Source organism: Suricata suricatta, chromosome 11 (assembly GCF_006229205.1).
Source record: "Suricata suricatta isolate VVHF042 chromosome 11, meerkat_22Aug2017_6uvM2_HiC, whole genome shotgun sequence".
Lineage (NCBI taxonomy): Eukaryota > Metazoa > Chordata > Mammalia > Carnivora > Herpestidae > Suricata > Suricata suricatta.
Genome location: NC_043710.1, coordinates 72,616,663 through 72,630,538, shown reverse-complemented (window position 1 = coordinate 72,630,538; position 13,876 = coordinate 72,616,663).

The following is a 13,876-nucleotide window of genomic DNA, read 5'->3' as shown; positions in this document are numbered from 1 at the left end:
ACCTATAAGTGTCCATCTGCCTTGACTCTGGACTCCCTTCTGATCTGAGGGGGGAATTTGAGAATCCCAAACCCACTGAAACACAGTTCTGCTGTTGGGCCAGTTCAATCTGGGTCCCCATTTCAGTTAAGGAAACCAATTTGTTGATTTCCCTCTCCATGTTAGATTATTATGGGCTTTATCTCATGTAACCCTTGTAAGAATTTCACATGCGATGAGCAGACGCCCAGAGAGCAGTATTCAACCCCTGGTGTGCATGGTGGAAACAATTCAAATGCCCATCAACTGGCAAATGGACAAACAAAAATGCAGTATATTCATGTAATGGAATATTACTCAGCCATTAAAAGGAAGAAGTACTGATGCATATTATGTATTAGCTAGGATTCTCTAGAAAAACAGAGCCAATAAGACATATATACATATAATATTAATATTATCTATTAATAAATATGACACAATATATTAATATGTGACATAAATTAATATTATGTTGTGTATAATAAGAAGTACTATACATGATTATGGAGGCCAACAAGTCTTAAGACCTCCAGTCTGTAGGTTGGAAACTCAGGAGAGATGATGATGTAAGGTCCAGTCTATGTCTGAGTCTTAAGGCGGGGAAGGACTGCTGTCCCAGCCTAAAAGCAGGCAGGCAGAGAGAGACAGAGAACAAATTCTCCCTGACTCAGACTTTATGTTCTCTTCAGCTGTTCAACAGGTTGGGTGAGGTCCACCCTCGTTCGGGGAGGACAAGCTCCTTTTCTGTCTATCCACTCAAACCTTAATCTCAACCAGACACACCCTCACGGACATACCCAAAGTACTGTTTAACCAAATATCTGGGCGCCTGGGGGCTTAGTCAAGTGGACACATAAAATTAACCATCACACATGATGACACGGATGAGCCTCAAAAACGTGGTAAGTGAAAGAAGCCAGACATGAAAGGTTGTATGATTCCATGACATGAACACCCATAACAGGCAAATCTGTAGAAATGGAAGGCAATTATGGCTGCCAGGGCCTGGAGGGAGGGTGGGGAGGGTGGGGGAGAGGGGAGGAGGGGGAGCGACTGCTTAAGAGGCATGGATTTTCCATTTGGGGTGATGAGAATATTCTTGAACCAGAGAGTAGGGATGATCACACAGCACTGTGAATGTATTTAATGCTGCTTAATTATACACTTAAAGTTGGTTAAAATGGTAAATTTTATATGGTTTTTTTTGTGACAATAATACTCATTTTTAAAACCATGTTGCCTGTCTTTGAAGACCTTGTTTTTCTCACACAGCGTGATGTATTCTGCCTTGTTCTTGATTCTCGGTCCCTACCTTGCAGCTGGATCCCCTGGGAAGAAATTGCTCAGTCCCTCTGTCCCTCTGCCGCAGGAGTTGCGTGCTTTCTAAGGCCACCCTTCTACTTTTCTTCCCTTCCGACAGGCTGGATTGGGGCTTTGCCTACAGTAGGAGCCCACGATTGTATTTCACCCGGACTTCCTGCCTGCTTGTAGCTCTTGGCTGACTGCTCCTTCATTGCTCTGTGGCTCCATCTGGTCCCAGGTTCTAGGCTAAACTCTCGTCTTCAGCCTGTCATTGTAGGGGCTGGAGCTCCATGGGCTGGTGTTGGGCCAGTCTGGGCTTGTCCATCTCAGGGAGCCAGTTGGGCTGAACTGCGTCAAGGGTTTTCAGTGTCCTCTCCACACCCCCACAGTCTTTTCCCCTGGTAGACCCTTCCTTCCTCTCCTACACTATCCCTGACTCTTTGTCCCGCTTTTCTGACTCCCTGTTCCTGTCAGAGTGCCCCCAAAGTGACACTCAGAACTCTGCAGAAACTGAGCAAAGGCTACTCACTGTGGCCTTCTTTCCCCTCCCCCAGCTGGGCCCATGTTCCCAGAAAACAAGCAGGTATTACCCACCACCCCTAATTAGTCTTCCCGACCTGTGTGGGCATCAGGGAAGGAGCCACATAATCAAAAATAGAGAAGAACTGAAATGCTAGGAATTTTGAACACAAAAGGAAAGAAGAAGAAACCATCACAAACTCAAAGGAACATGACTGGGGACTCTTGGGATCTCACAGCATCACTGAAATCACATGATGCAGGCAGCTCTGTCTTCCATCCATGTCCCCCATCTCCAGGCCCCTGTCCTGTCCTATAGGTGCTTAATTCCATTGCACCCCAGCTTCCTGCCAATCCCAACCACACACCACCTTCTCAGCAGCCTCGAGCCACCTGGAGACAGGGTACACTCTGCTCATTCTCTGAATAAGTGGGCCATACTTCATTTGCCATAAATTTCCCAAAGTCCCTGCCTGAAAAAGATGTCATTAGACATGTAAATGGAAAAAAGAGCCCCTTTGGTAGTTTTCCGGCTCTAAGGGAAGCAAGCTGCATCCAGGAGAGACACCGCATCAGGGAAAGAGCTGAGTGAGGCCTGGGTCACCTGCGCAGGACAGGCAGAATAGAATGACTTGGGGCCCCATCAGACTTCCGGGTGGGGCAGAGGGAAGAGAAGTACACTGAGCCGGATATGGGCTCAGTGCTTCGGCCTGGAATAATAAATTTCTTGCCAATTGAGAGAATCAAGTGGTTTCCATCTTGGGCCTACCAGGTCCTGCAGTAAATACCAAGAGGAATAAGACACAGTCCCAGCCCTCAGGGGGATTTTGCCTTACTAGGGGAGGCAGGGAGGCAAGGCCCAGACTCCATGTCAGGGGATACCTGCATACATCCGATGAGCAGTGCTGGAGTAAATGGGAATTCAGAAGAGGGCGGGGGCACTAGGGGCTGAGAAACCTCCAAGAAGGGGCAGCTTGAGCCAAATCTTGAGCACTGAGTGGGAGCTGGATGAAAGGAGGGGACATTCTAGATGGAGGCCCTTGTGACACAATTGAGGGGATGGTGAGTAGTGGCACCTGGCTGATCAGAGTCCAAAACAGCAGTGAAACGGTTGGAAAGAAGAGTGATGATGGGGAAATATGGTGCAGGCGTGGCGAGCGTGACTCTGCATGGCCCTGTGCCTCATTTCCTCACCCCCAAAAGGCCATGAGAAAACAGCGGTGTGATCCCCAAAATGCAATGGGATACTTGAAATGAAGCCCTCACCCAGCGCCGGGCACCATCCGGGTCTCCAAAGATGTCAGTTCCGGTCTTCCCTTCCTGGGCTGGGCTGCCTGGGCATTAGCCCGCCGGCTGTGTGCAGGCACAGAGGTTGGGGAGCAGGAACGGAATTTCAAAACCGCGGCAGAGAGGGAATTAGGAAGGATATTAGAGGGGGCTGTGGAAAGTTAATCCCAGCCTGTTCCGACCACACTTCTGGCAAAGACCAAAAGCTCTAACGGGACACACGGAGGTCCTGGGAGCTGGGCAAGTTACCGGAATGGAAAGCTTTGCAGTGATCTTGCAGGCCCTGCTTAAGGCAAGAAGATCATGTCTGAAATCTTTCCCGGAAAGCTCTCTAGAGCTCTCAAGCAGTGGGGGCTGCCAATCCCTAATACCCCAAGCGGAAGCAGAATGTGTGGGATAGAAAGGCAGAGGCTCTACCCTCCCCTTATCAATCATCGTTGCCAGCCATTTTTCACTCCAGCTAAAATTTAGTAGGTATATTAAAATGCATCCAGGCACAATAAAACCTTGTTTGAAGTTTAAAATATAGCTTGTCAGATGAGTATTTAGTGGTGTGTTTTAATATGCATAAGTGCAAACCAGAATTTAATGTGTAGGCTAAAGTACACATTAGCAATTTCATAAGTGATCTAAAATTGCAGTGTACATGAGCAACTGGGGGGGAGGCAGGGGTGAGAGGGAGAGAGGGAAACAAAATATCATAAAACTCAGGATCTATTTCCTTTACTCTCCTAAGTAGGACCTTGAATTCCCAGGTGAATTTATAATGGAGTTTCCTCTGACTTATTTATTATTTTCATTGAGATGGAATTCACATAACATAAAATTAACCCTTTTGCAGAGTATAATTCAGTGGCATTTAGCACACTCACGGTGCTGTGCTGGGCCACGTCACCTCTCTCTACTTCCATAAGAGCTCCATCACCCCCAAAGGAAACCCCGCGTCCATTAAGCAGTCACTCCTCATTTCTCCTGGCCGTGACTAATCAGCTTTCTGTCTCTATGGATTTACCTATTCGGAATCTCTTTCTCTCTCCCGTTATTTAAAAAAATTATTTATTATTTTGCTTTTGTTTCTTTCCCATGATGCACAGGAGCTTGTGTGTTTCTCTGGACCACCAGTAAGCCCAGCTGCTTTGGAAGAATTCAGAGGTTGCAATGCTGGGAGCCAATATGTCAAGTGGTAGAAAGAGGGAGACCACAGGATAGAAGCTAGCTTTGTAGAGCCAGTATAAGTAAGGCTAGGGGACCATCCTACTAAATTTTTCCTAAGGGGCTATTAAACATTTTGTATTATTGACCCCTTTGCAGTTTGATGAAGCTCTTGAACCTCTTTTTAGAATAATGATCTGAATAAAATAAAGCATATAGGATTACAAAGGAAACCAGTTATACTGAGATGCAGTTATAAAATATGGTCAAGTAACATATATACTTCTTTTTTTTAAATATTTTATTTATTTTTGATACAGAGCATGAGAGGGGTAGAAGCACAGAGAGAAGGAGACACAGAATCTGAAGCAGGCTCCAGGCTCTGAGCCAGCTGTCAGCACAGAGCCTGATGCGGGGCTTGAACCCAGGAACGTGAGATCTGACCTGAGCCGAAGTTGGAGCCTCAACCGACTGAGCCACCCAGGCACCCCATATACTTCTTTATTCACACATTCAATAATAAGATCTAGCTGTGGGTCTAATAACTCTGTAATTTTAAAGTAGTGAGAGGTGTAAATTATATTTTGAGATATCTGCAACACTATAATGTGGTATGAAAATATCTGATTTCTACTGATGACAAAGTCATAGGTATTGCAAATAGTACTGTACTTTGTTGCTTATGTTCATAATTAAAAGGAACATGAATGGAACTTCATGAAAACAAAGATATAAATTTCCCCCACCCAAGTTCACCCGTAGACTTTAGTTAAGAATCCTTGCTCTGGGAAAAACTGAGAGCTTTCCCCCTGAGATCAGGAACATGCCAAGGATGTCCACTCTCACTACTGTTGTTTAACATAGTGCTGGAAGTCCTAGCATCAGACAACAAAAGAAAATACAAGGCATCAGAATGAGCAAAGATGAAGTCAAACTTTCACTTTTCTCAGATGACATGATACTCTACATGGAAAACCCTACAGACTGCACCAGAAGGCTTCTAGAACTGATCCATGAATTCAGTAAAGTTGCAGGGAACAAAATCAATGTACAGAAATTGGTTGCATTTATATATACCAATAATGAAGCAACAGAAAGAGAAATCAAGAAAGTGATCCCATTCACAACTGCATGAAAAACCATAAAATAGCTTGGAATAAATCTAACCAAAGATGTAAAAGACCTGTATGATGAAAACTATAAAAAAATTATAAAAGAAATTGAAGAAGACACAAAGAAATGGAAAAACATTCCATGCTCGTGGATCGGAAGAGTAAACATTGTTAAAATGTCATTATTACAATTATTGCAATTTACACATTCAATGCAATCCCCATCAAAATTATACCAAAATTATTTGCAAAGCTAGAACATACTATCCTAAAATTTGTATGGAACCACAAAAGGCCCCGAATAGCCAAAGTAATTTTGAAGAAGAAAACCAAAATTGGAGGCATCACAATCCCAGACTTTAGCCTCTACTACAAAGCTGTCATCATCAAGACAGTATGGTATTGGCACAAAAACAGACACATAGACCAATGGAATAGAACAGAGAACCCATAACTGGGCCCACAAATGTATGGCCAATTAATCTTTGACAAAGCAGTAAAGAATATACAATGGAAAAAAGACAGCCTCTTTAACAGGTGGTGATGGGAGAACTGGACAGAAACATGCAGAAGAATGAAACTGGACCATTTTTTTTGCACCTTACACAAAAATAAACTCAAAATGGATGAAGAACCTGAATGTGAGACAGGAAACTATCAAAACTCTAGAGGAGAAAGCAAGAAACAGCCTCCTTGACCTCAACTGCAGCAATTTCCTACTTGGCACATCCCAAAAGACAAGGGAAATGAGAGCAAAAATGAACTATTGGGACCTCATCAAGATAAGAAGCTTCTAAAAAAAAAAAGATAAAAAGCTTCTGCACTGCAAAGGAAACAATCAAGAAAACTCATAGGCAACTGACAGAATGGGAAAAGATAGCTGCAAATGACATGTCAGATAAAGTGCTAGTATCCAAAATCTACAAGGAACTCACCAAACTACATACCCGAAAAATGAATAATCCAGTGAAGAAATGGGCAGAAGACATGAATAGACACTTCTCCAAAGAGGACATCCAAATGGCCAACAGACACATCAAACGATGCTCAGTGTCACTCATCATCAGGGAAATACAAATCAAACCACACTGAGATATCACCTCACACTGGTCAGAGTGGCTAAAATGAACAAATCAGAAGACTATAGATGTTGGTGAGGATGTGGAGAAACGGGCACCTTCCTACACTGTTGGTGGGGATGTAAACTGGTGCAGCCACTCTGGAAAACAGTGTGGCGGTTCTTCAAAAAACTATCAGTAGAACTCTCCTATGACCCAGTAATAGCACTGCTAGGGATTTATCCAAGGGATACAGAAATGCTGATGTATAGGGTCACATGTACCCCAGTGTTCATAGCAGCACTTTCAACAATAGCCAAATCATGGAAAGAGCCTAAACGTCCATCACCTGATGAGTGGATCAAGACAACGTGGTTTATCTATACAATCGAGTACTACATGGCAATGAGAAAGTATGAAATCTGGCCATTCGTAGCAAAGTGAATGGACCTTGAGGGTGTCATGCTAAGTGAAATAAGTCAGGCAGAGAAGGACAGATACCATACATTTTCACTCATAGGTCTAACAGGAGAAACTTAACAGAGGATAATGGGGAGGGGAAGGGGGGAATTAGAAAGAGGGAGGGAGGCAAATCATGAGAGACTCTTGAATATTGAAAATAAACTTAGAGCTGAAGGGGAGGGAGGAAGGGGAAGGGGAGTGATGGTCATGGAGGAGGACACTTGTGGGGATGAGCACTGGGTGTTATATGGAAACCAACTTGACAATAAACTATTAAAAAAAAATACTTGCTCTGGGATCAATGGTATCTAATCTATTTTTAGCCAGGGATTCCTCTGAGAATCTAATAAAAGCTGTCTGTAGATCTTCTATGCAACAAACAAACAAACAAAAAACAAAAAAAAAACACCACTTATCTACAGATACAAAAATTATTATCATGTTTGTGGATCCCCTAGGGCCCATCCACAGATCATTTCCAAACCAATGGGCCTCAGGTCAAAAACTCCAGTTTTAGATGTATCAATGGTCAAGGACACTGTATAATTTAGCATTCTAATTTAGCATGTCTGCAAAGAACAGAAACTAGTTCTGGAACCAGGCAGTTTTAGAGGGTCTTCGTAGTAGAAGCTTCTGGACAGTCTAATCTGCCTCCCACATCTGGGATGAGTAAGCTCCATGTCCATTTTAATAAAAATTTTTCTTAGTTTATTTATTTTGAGAGAGAACATGAGTGGGTAGTGGCAGAGGGAGAAAGAGAGAATTCAAAGCAGGCTCCACACTGTCAGCACAGAACCCAATGCAGGGCTTGAACCCATGAACTGTGAGATCATGACTTGAGCCAAAACCAAGAGTCGGATGCTTAACTGACAGAGCCACTCAGCCACCCCCAAAATATATTTTTTAAAATAAAAATGAAAAGAAAAAATAATGGTGTGGACATGAGGCAGGCAAAAGGAAAGTAAAATTTACATCCCATGAAAAGAGGTATGAGTACTGATTTTTTTAAATTATAAGACATTTTCTGGGAAATTTTTGATGCTTCTGAAATCATAATATAGCTTTCAATGTGTGTATATATTGAAAGTAGCCCTCCCTCTTTGCCACTCTCAGAAAAGTAAACTTGTTAAGTCAATGTTGCATCCTACCATTGAGGAGTCTTGGAACTAGAACTTGTGGCCTTACAGAGTCAAAGCCATTCAAGGTGATTCCTTGGAGCTTCCAGAAGCACATCCATGGCTATGTACTTCATACCAGCTTCTTTTAATATTTTCTAATGCATACGTTACCTGATTTGGCTGTCATTTTCCATCAGATGTTTGTTGTGCTACTGAATGTGGAGATGAAAGTCAGTTCCACGGAATGGATGTTCACAGAACAGTAGTTACTAGTTGAGCCCTCTTCCAGGCACTGTGAGCATCACAGAAGAAGAATAACACAGAGCTGTCTACTCTCCAAGAACTTAGAGCTTGGATGTAGAGACCGCACTCACATAGGAACGAGGTAAAATCCTCACCTGCACTGCTAACCTAAGTGGTACTCACTTGGAATGCTAGCTTAGTGCTTCAACTGAGAGTCAGGAGCTCAGAGAGCAGAGTGTGGGCTGAGTGGAGAAGGAACAACCTGCATGTCCCTGTGCCATGCCTCTGCCTGTGTGGAGAAAGGGCTCCCAGGACCTGCTCTGAAAGGAATGAGGCCGTGGGAAATTGCACACCTTGTCTTGGTCTTTATTCAAGAGATACTGAAGCCGTGGGTGAGGGGACCATGTGCCCAATGGGTTTCTCACTGGGTCAATACCCATTCATCTCTCAGGTCTCTGCTTTACGGTCATTTCCAGAAAGATCTTCCCAGACCTCTGAATTTAACACCAGTTCTATTAAACTTTCTAATAGTACTTTGTTCTTTTCCTTCAGAATGCTTAGTATGATTTGTAATTATATGTTTATTTTTCTCTCCACTGGTCTATGAGCTTCTCTAGGGAGGGAAGGACTGTGTCTTTTTCTTGCCTCTGTATCCACAAAATTCACTATATTGCCTGCCCATACGAGGTGCTCAGTAAATATGTGTGGAGTGTTTGTAAAGTTAAGTGCAGGCCAGAAACCCTATCTTTCTGATAATGATGAAACCCAATGGGGGCCAAGGACATAGTTTTTAAGAAACACCTTTTGATGTTAGAAATGTGCCAGACCAAAAGGGACAGCTGCTATATGAGCCACAGATGAAAATCTGAGAGTTGCGATAATTAAAAAGTGTTGCTTCTTGGTTTGGCATTTAAAACCTGAAGTGGACTATTTACAAGCCACGGAATGGAGGTGAAGCTCCCCTGTTCCCTTCTACCACGGGGGCCGTCCTGCCTTTGATAGAACTCTAAGGAGCTGTGTTATTTGTGTGGTCTCATTCCCCCAAGCAGGTAGTGAAACAAAACAAAAATTAAAAAATGAAACCCTGGAAGGAGTTCAAGAAGCATGAAGACAGGCAAGTTAATGAAGCTCTCCTTTCTCTTGAAACAGAAACTTAACATTTGCCAGTAGGAAGAAAGTGGTGAAGAAATGGAGTTGAAAGAATCCAATGGCGTTCTTGGCTTGAAGAGTTTGCTTTGGTTACTGGTAGTGGGGAATGGAGTAGGTACTCCTTCCCATGCTTTAGCTGAAGACGTAAATTTCACAAACCAGAGGCAGTGAGCATGAAGACCTTGCCTGAACTTTGCACTAGTGGTCCAGTGCCTCTCTGTACGAATGAAAGCAGAGATCTTTAAACTTTTCCTTATATGGGATTTTACAGCTTTATGGAAATGGGCAGGGCTACCTTTTACTATAGAATTAAGTATGATTTTGTTCAACGGCTTCTTTTAAATAAATACATTTGATACTACTACCAGTAAGAAAAAGTTTTTATTATAATACTTGATACTTATGCGGTAGCTCTCTCTGAGGAATTCAAAGTCCAGCTAAGTGTAGGAGAGAGTAGGCTAGCTTCTGGTGGAAATGCAAATGTCTGGGACTTAATACTACAGTACTTCTCAAATATATGAGGTTGGGTATTTTCCCAACTCGGATTAGGTATCAGGATGTCTTCTTTGGAAAAATATCTATTCATGCCCTCTGCCCATTTCTTCCCTGGATTATTTGTTTTTTGGATGTGGGGTTTGAGAAGTTCTTTATAGATTTTGGATACTAACCCTTTATCCGAAATGTCACTTGCAAATATCTTCTCCCATTCTGCAGGCTGCCTTTTAGTTTTGTTGATTATTTCCTTTGCTGTGCAGAAGCTTTTTATTTTGATGAAGTCCCAACAGTTCATTTGTTCTTCCATTTCCCTTGCCTCTGGCGACGTGTCTAGTAAGAAGTTGCTAGGGACTCAGTCAAAGAGGTTGCTGCCTGTGTTCTCTCACATCTAGGTCTTTTATCCATCTTGAATTTATTTGTGTGTATGGTGTAAGAAAGTGGTCCAGTTTCCTTCTTCTGCATGTTGCTGTCCAGTTTTCCCAACACCATTTGTTAAACAGACTGTCTTTATTCCATCGAATAGTCTTTCTTGCTTTGTCGAAGATGAGTGGACCATCTTTTCTCCTTCGGAATAGGGAAGTTAAATTTCACCCCTTCCCTCGTTCCAAAAAAGTCTTTTTATAATGGTACGCGTGTGGAAATTCATATCATATTTAAGTTCAATTCATACCCAAAGAGGTTAATTGTTTAACTTCCGTATTTAGCTAGGCCTTGGTGACTTACTTACATGATCTAGGTCTCAGTTTTCCTCTTTATAAACAGGGACTAAAAACAGGATCTCTTCTAGGGTTAGGTTAAGTAGCTTTTCCTCTGGTGGAACAGTGTGGACGACCTGAGAAAGACCTGTCCTGCCACAAGCACGTACACACGTGCGTGTGAGTGTAAGGACACACACGCACACACACATACTTGGTCACTGACCAGAACTCAAACCCAGGTCTTTCTTCCCAGCAGGACCCCTCCAGACCCTGATCACAGATGCAGTCCTGGGAACGAAGCCTCTTCCCATGTTCTAACCTGAGAAGCCATGTGACTGCCAAGCAGATGTGAGGCAGAGAGGGAAACAGGTTGGGTGCGCATGACTAGAACAATGGCAACAATCACAGTAGATTGAGCGACTGTCTACTGAGTCTGCTGAGACCTTGCAGGGATTGCCGGGGGCCTGAGGTGGAAAAGTGGTCATCTCTGGGTTTTTCAGGTTGCATGGAAGACAGTTACCAAAACGGTTGCGGGGGGGGGGGGGGGGGGGGGGGGGGGAGATGGAGGTTGCCAACTTTTTATTTTGCAAAAAAAATGATGCAAAATCAACTCCCCCAAACTATCACAAACATAATATTCACTGACATGAAAAAGGACATTTAGCTTTGCATTGCTTTTACTACTCTTGTTTTGGTGGTGGATGGCAATTACCTCTCCATAGACCTGCTGCCCTCCGCCGATGAGCCTGAAACCTCTTTGGCAGCGACTCCCGGCAGCCATGGCATGGATGGGTCAAGGGGGCGGGTTTATGGACTAAGGCGCAGACCTCTGCTTCTGGCAGCTGCAGCCGGGCCACAAACCCAGCTTCGATTTGGAGGGTTCGTATTTCTGCGAACGCTCTGAGGCACTCAGACGTCACCCTTCTCCTGCTTCACTGCTTTTATCATTTATCCGTGGCACAGCACGGCACCACATGGCACATCGCTGATGCACAAGGTGGTATTTCCTGGTTTATTCCGAGCGTGAGTCCTTATCCTCTTCACAGAGTCCCACAGGGACCCAGCATGGCATGTCTTCCCCAAACCTCTCCTCACTGTATTCTCTGTCTTCACAGCATTCCGAGAGAGCGAGGAATGAGGCGCGAGCGCTCATCAATTTGCCATGCTTTTGCCATGTTCCCTTATGTCCCAGTGGCCACAGCACGTCACATAACCTAGCCCAGGGTCAGTGTGGGAGAGGGCTGCAGCAAGGGCATGGATACTGAGGTAGGACTCATTAGAGGTCGTTAGTACAACACTGTGTGAACTTTTCCTTCTTCAATGCGCATGACAAGACGCGGAGCTTTAACTTCTACATTATACATTATGGTGCTTTCACGAAGACACAATAGAGATGTTATTACTAGTATAAGGAAGCTTTTGGAGTCACCTTACTAAGGGACCGAATCCTACACCAAATGGCTCTGCTTGCCTCATAAAATTATTCATTAATTTTTAGCAGTGGCCTTGGGAAGTTATGTACATAATATTTAGAGGAAAATGGCATTTACAATTATAATGAATTAAAGCAATCCACACGATAATACCACTGCCCCAGTTTGGAACTTGAGGCTTGCTAATTTCATAATTAATGGCATCCATGTCCCCCCAGACCATCTGCCCTAGTCTGTGTGGCGGTATGTACGCGTCTGCCTCATCTACGAGACCTCCAACTCCTCTGGAAGCAGGAATCTCACCTCACCCACGTTTATTTTCCTTACCACTCAGTAGATGCTCCCTACATGCTTGTTGAATGAATGAATCAGTAGTTGCTATTTATCACACACCTACATCTTCCAGGGACTTCACTCCTAGACTCACCAAATCTTTCTCAATGCCACAGAGAAGTGTTATTCTCTAGAGTTTTCCCCTGAGGCCCCCCCCCCCCCCCCAGGTGCAGAAAGCCCGAGGCGGATGGGCTGGAATTCCAGCTGGATCCCATCTGACGCCAGGACAGTTCTCTCACTGCTGCTTTAAGTGTGGAGCCGGAAGCAGACCGTCAAAAGCAAAAGCCTCAAGGTGTTGAAAGGGGCACAAAGAAACCCGGAAGGGGTAGGAGATTGCAGCGGCCCTCAAACTGTTCAGTGCCTCTGCAATAACATAAACACTGTTCATTTAGAGATTGGCTAGTGAAACCTGCTTGAATAAACCTTGTAGGAGGGCCAGCTCTACATCTCTTTAAAAAATCCAGACCAGTTAATCCTTGCGGGTGAGGAGAGGAGGAACTGGAGAGGCCTTGCTCCTAATACCACAGGTGCACAGTACCAAGGCTGTCCTCAGGCAAAGGTAGCCATTTTTTACGTTTTGCCTATAGTTTTTATTACCTAGTAGATCAGCAACAATGCTAAAAATAGCTACCATTTAGATACTACGGAATACATGAAGTGGGGGGCGGCAGCTGTGCAAAGCTCTTTACATACAATGCATGATCTCATCGAATCTCACAACAACCCATTTGACATAGATTTTATTATTCTTAATTTATAGAGGAGGTAACTGCTCAGGGAGATTAGCTTTCCAGAGGTTTCCCAGCTTTTAAATGGTAGATCTAAAACCTAAGTCTATTTGACCAAAAGCCCTGAATAACATTTAGCTGCGGGCTTTGCGCGGCTTTGGTGCCGGTCTGAGGTGGGGAATGGTGAATCCCATTTATTCATGCAAAGCTGCGCACGTGTCTGTGTAATTTACAAAAACAAATCCAGGTCAAGATATCCGTCCGCTTCAGGTTTAAAAGCCTACTGTGGAGAGCTGCACAAATCTCTACTCATTCATTCACTCTCTCGCTCCCTCAACAAGTATTTATTGCGCACTTCGGTATTCCAGGCAGGGCGCCCTCAGAGAGGGAACGTTGAACCCGAGAGACGTGGTGTTTTGCTCCCCTACCCGCCACCCCTTCTCGGATTGTACGACTTCGTGGCGACGCTTTCAGAGAAGCAGGAAATATGTCAGCAGGGGATGACCTGTACCGGCGGCGCCCAGCTGCTGCGTGGTCAGGGCAGGTTCCCTGGAGGCGGCGGCGGCCCCGATGCGGCACGCGGGACCCGTCTGGCTGCCCTTCGGAACTGGCTCGGAAAGGAGCCTTGGGGCCCGAGCGGGCCGGGGGCGGGGCCCGGGGCGACTGCGGTGGGCTGAGGCCGAGGTCCGGGCGGGGGCGGCCGGCGAGTTAGGGTTAGGGCGAGAGGATTCGGCTTCCCGGCGGCAGAGGGCGCCTGGCGCTGCGG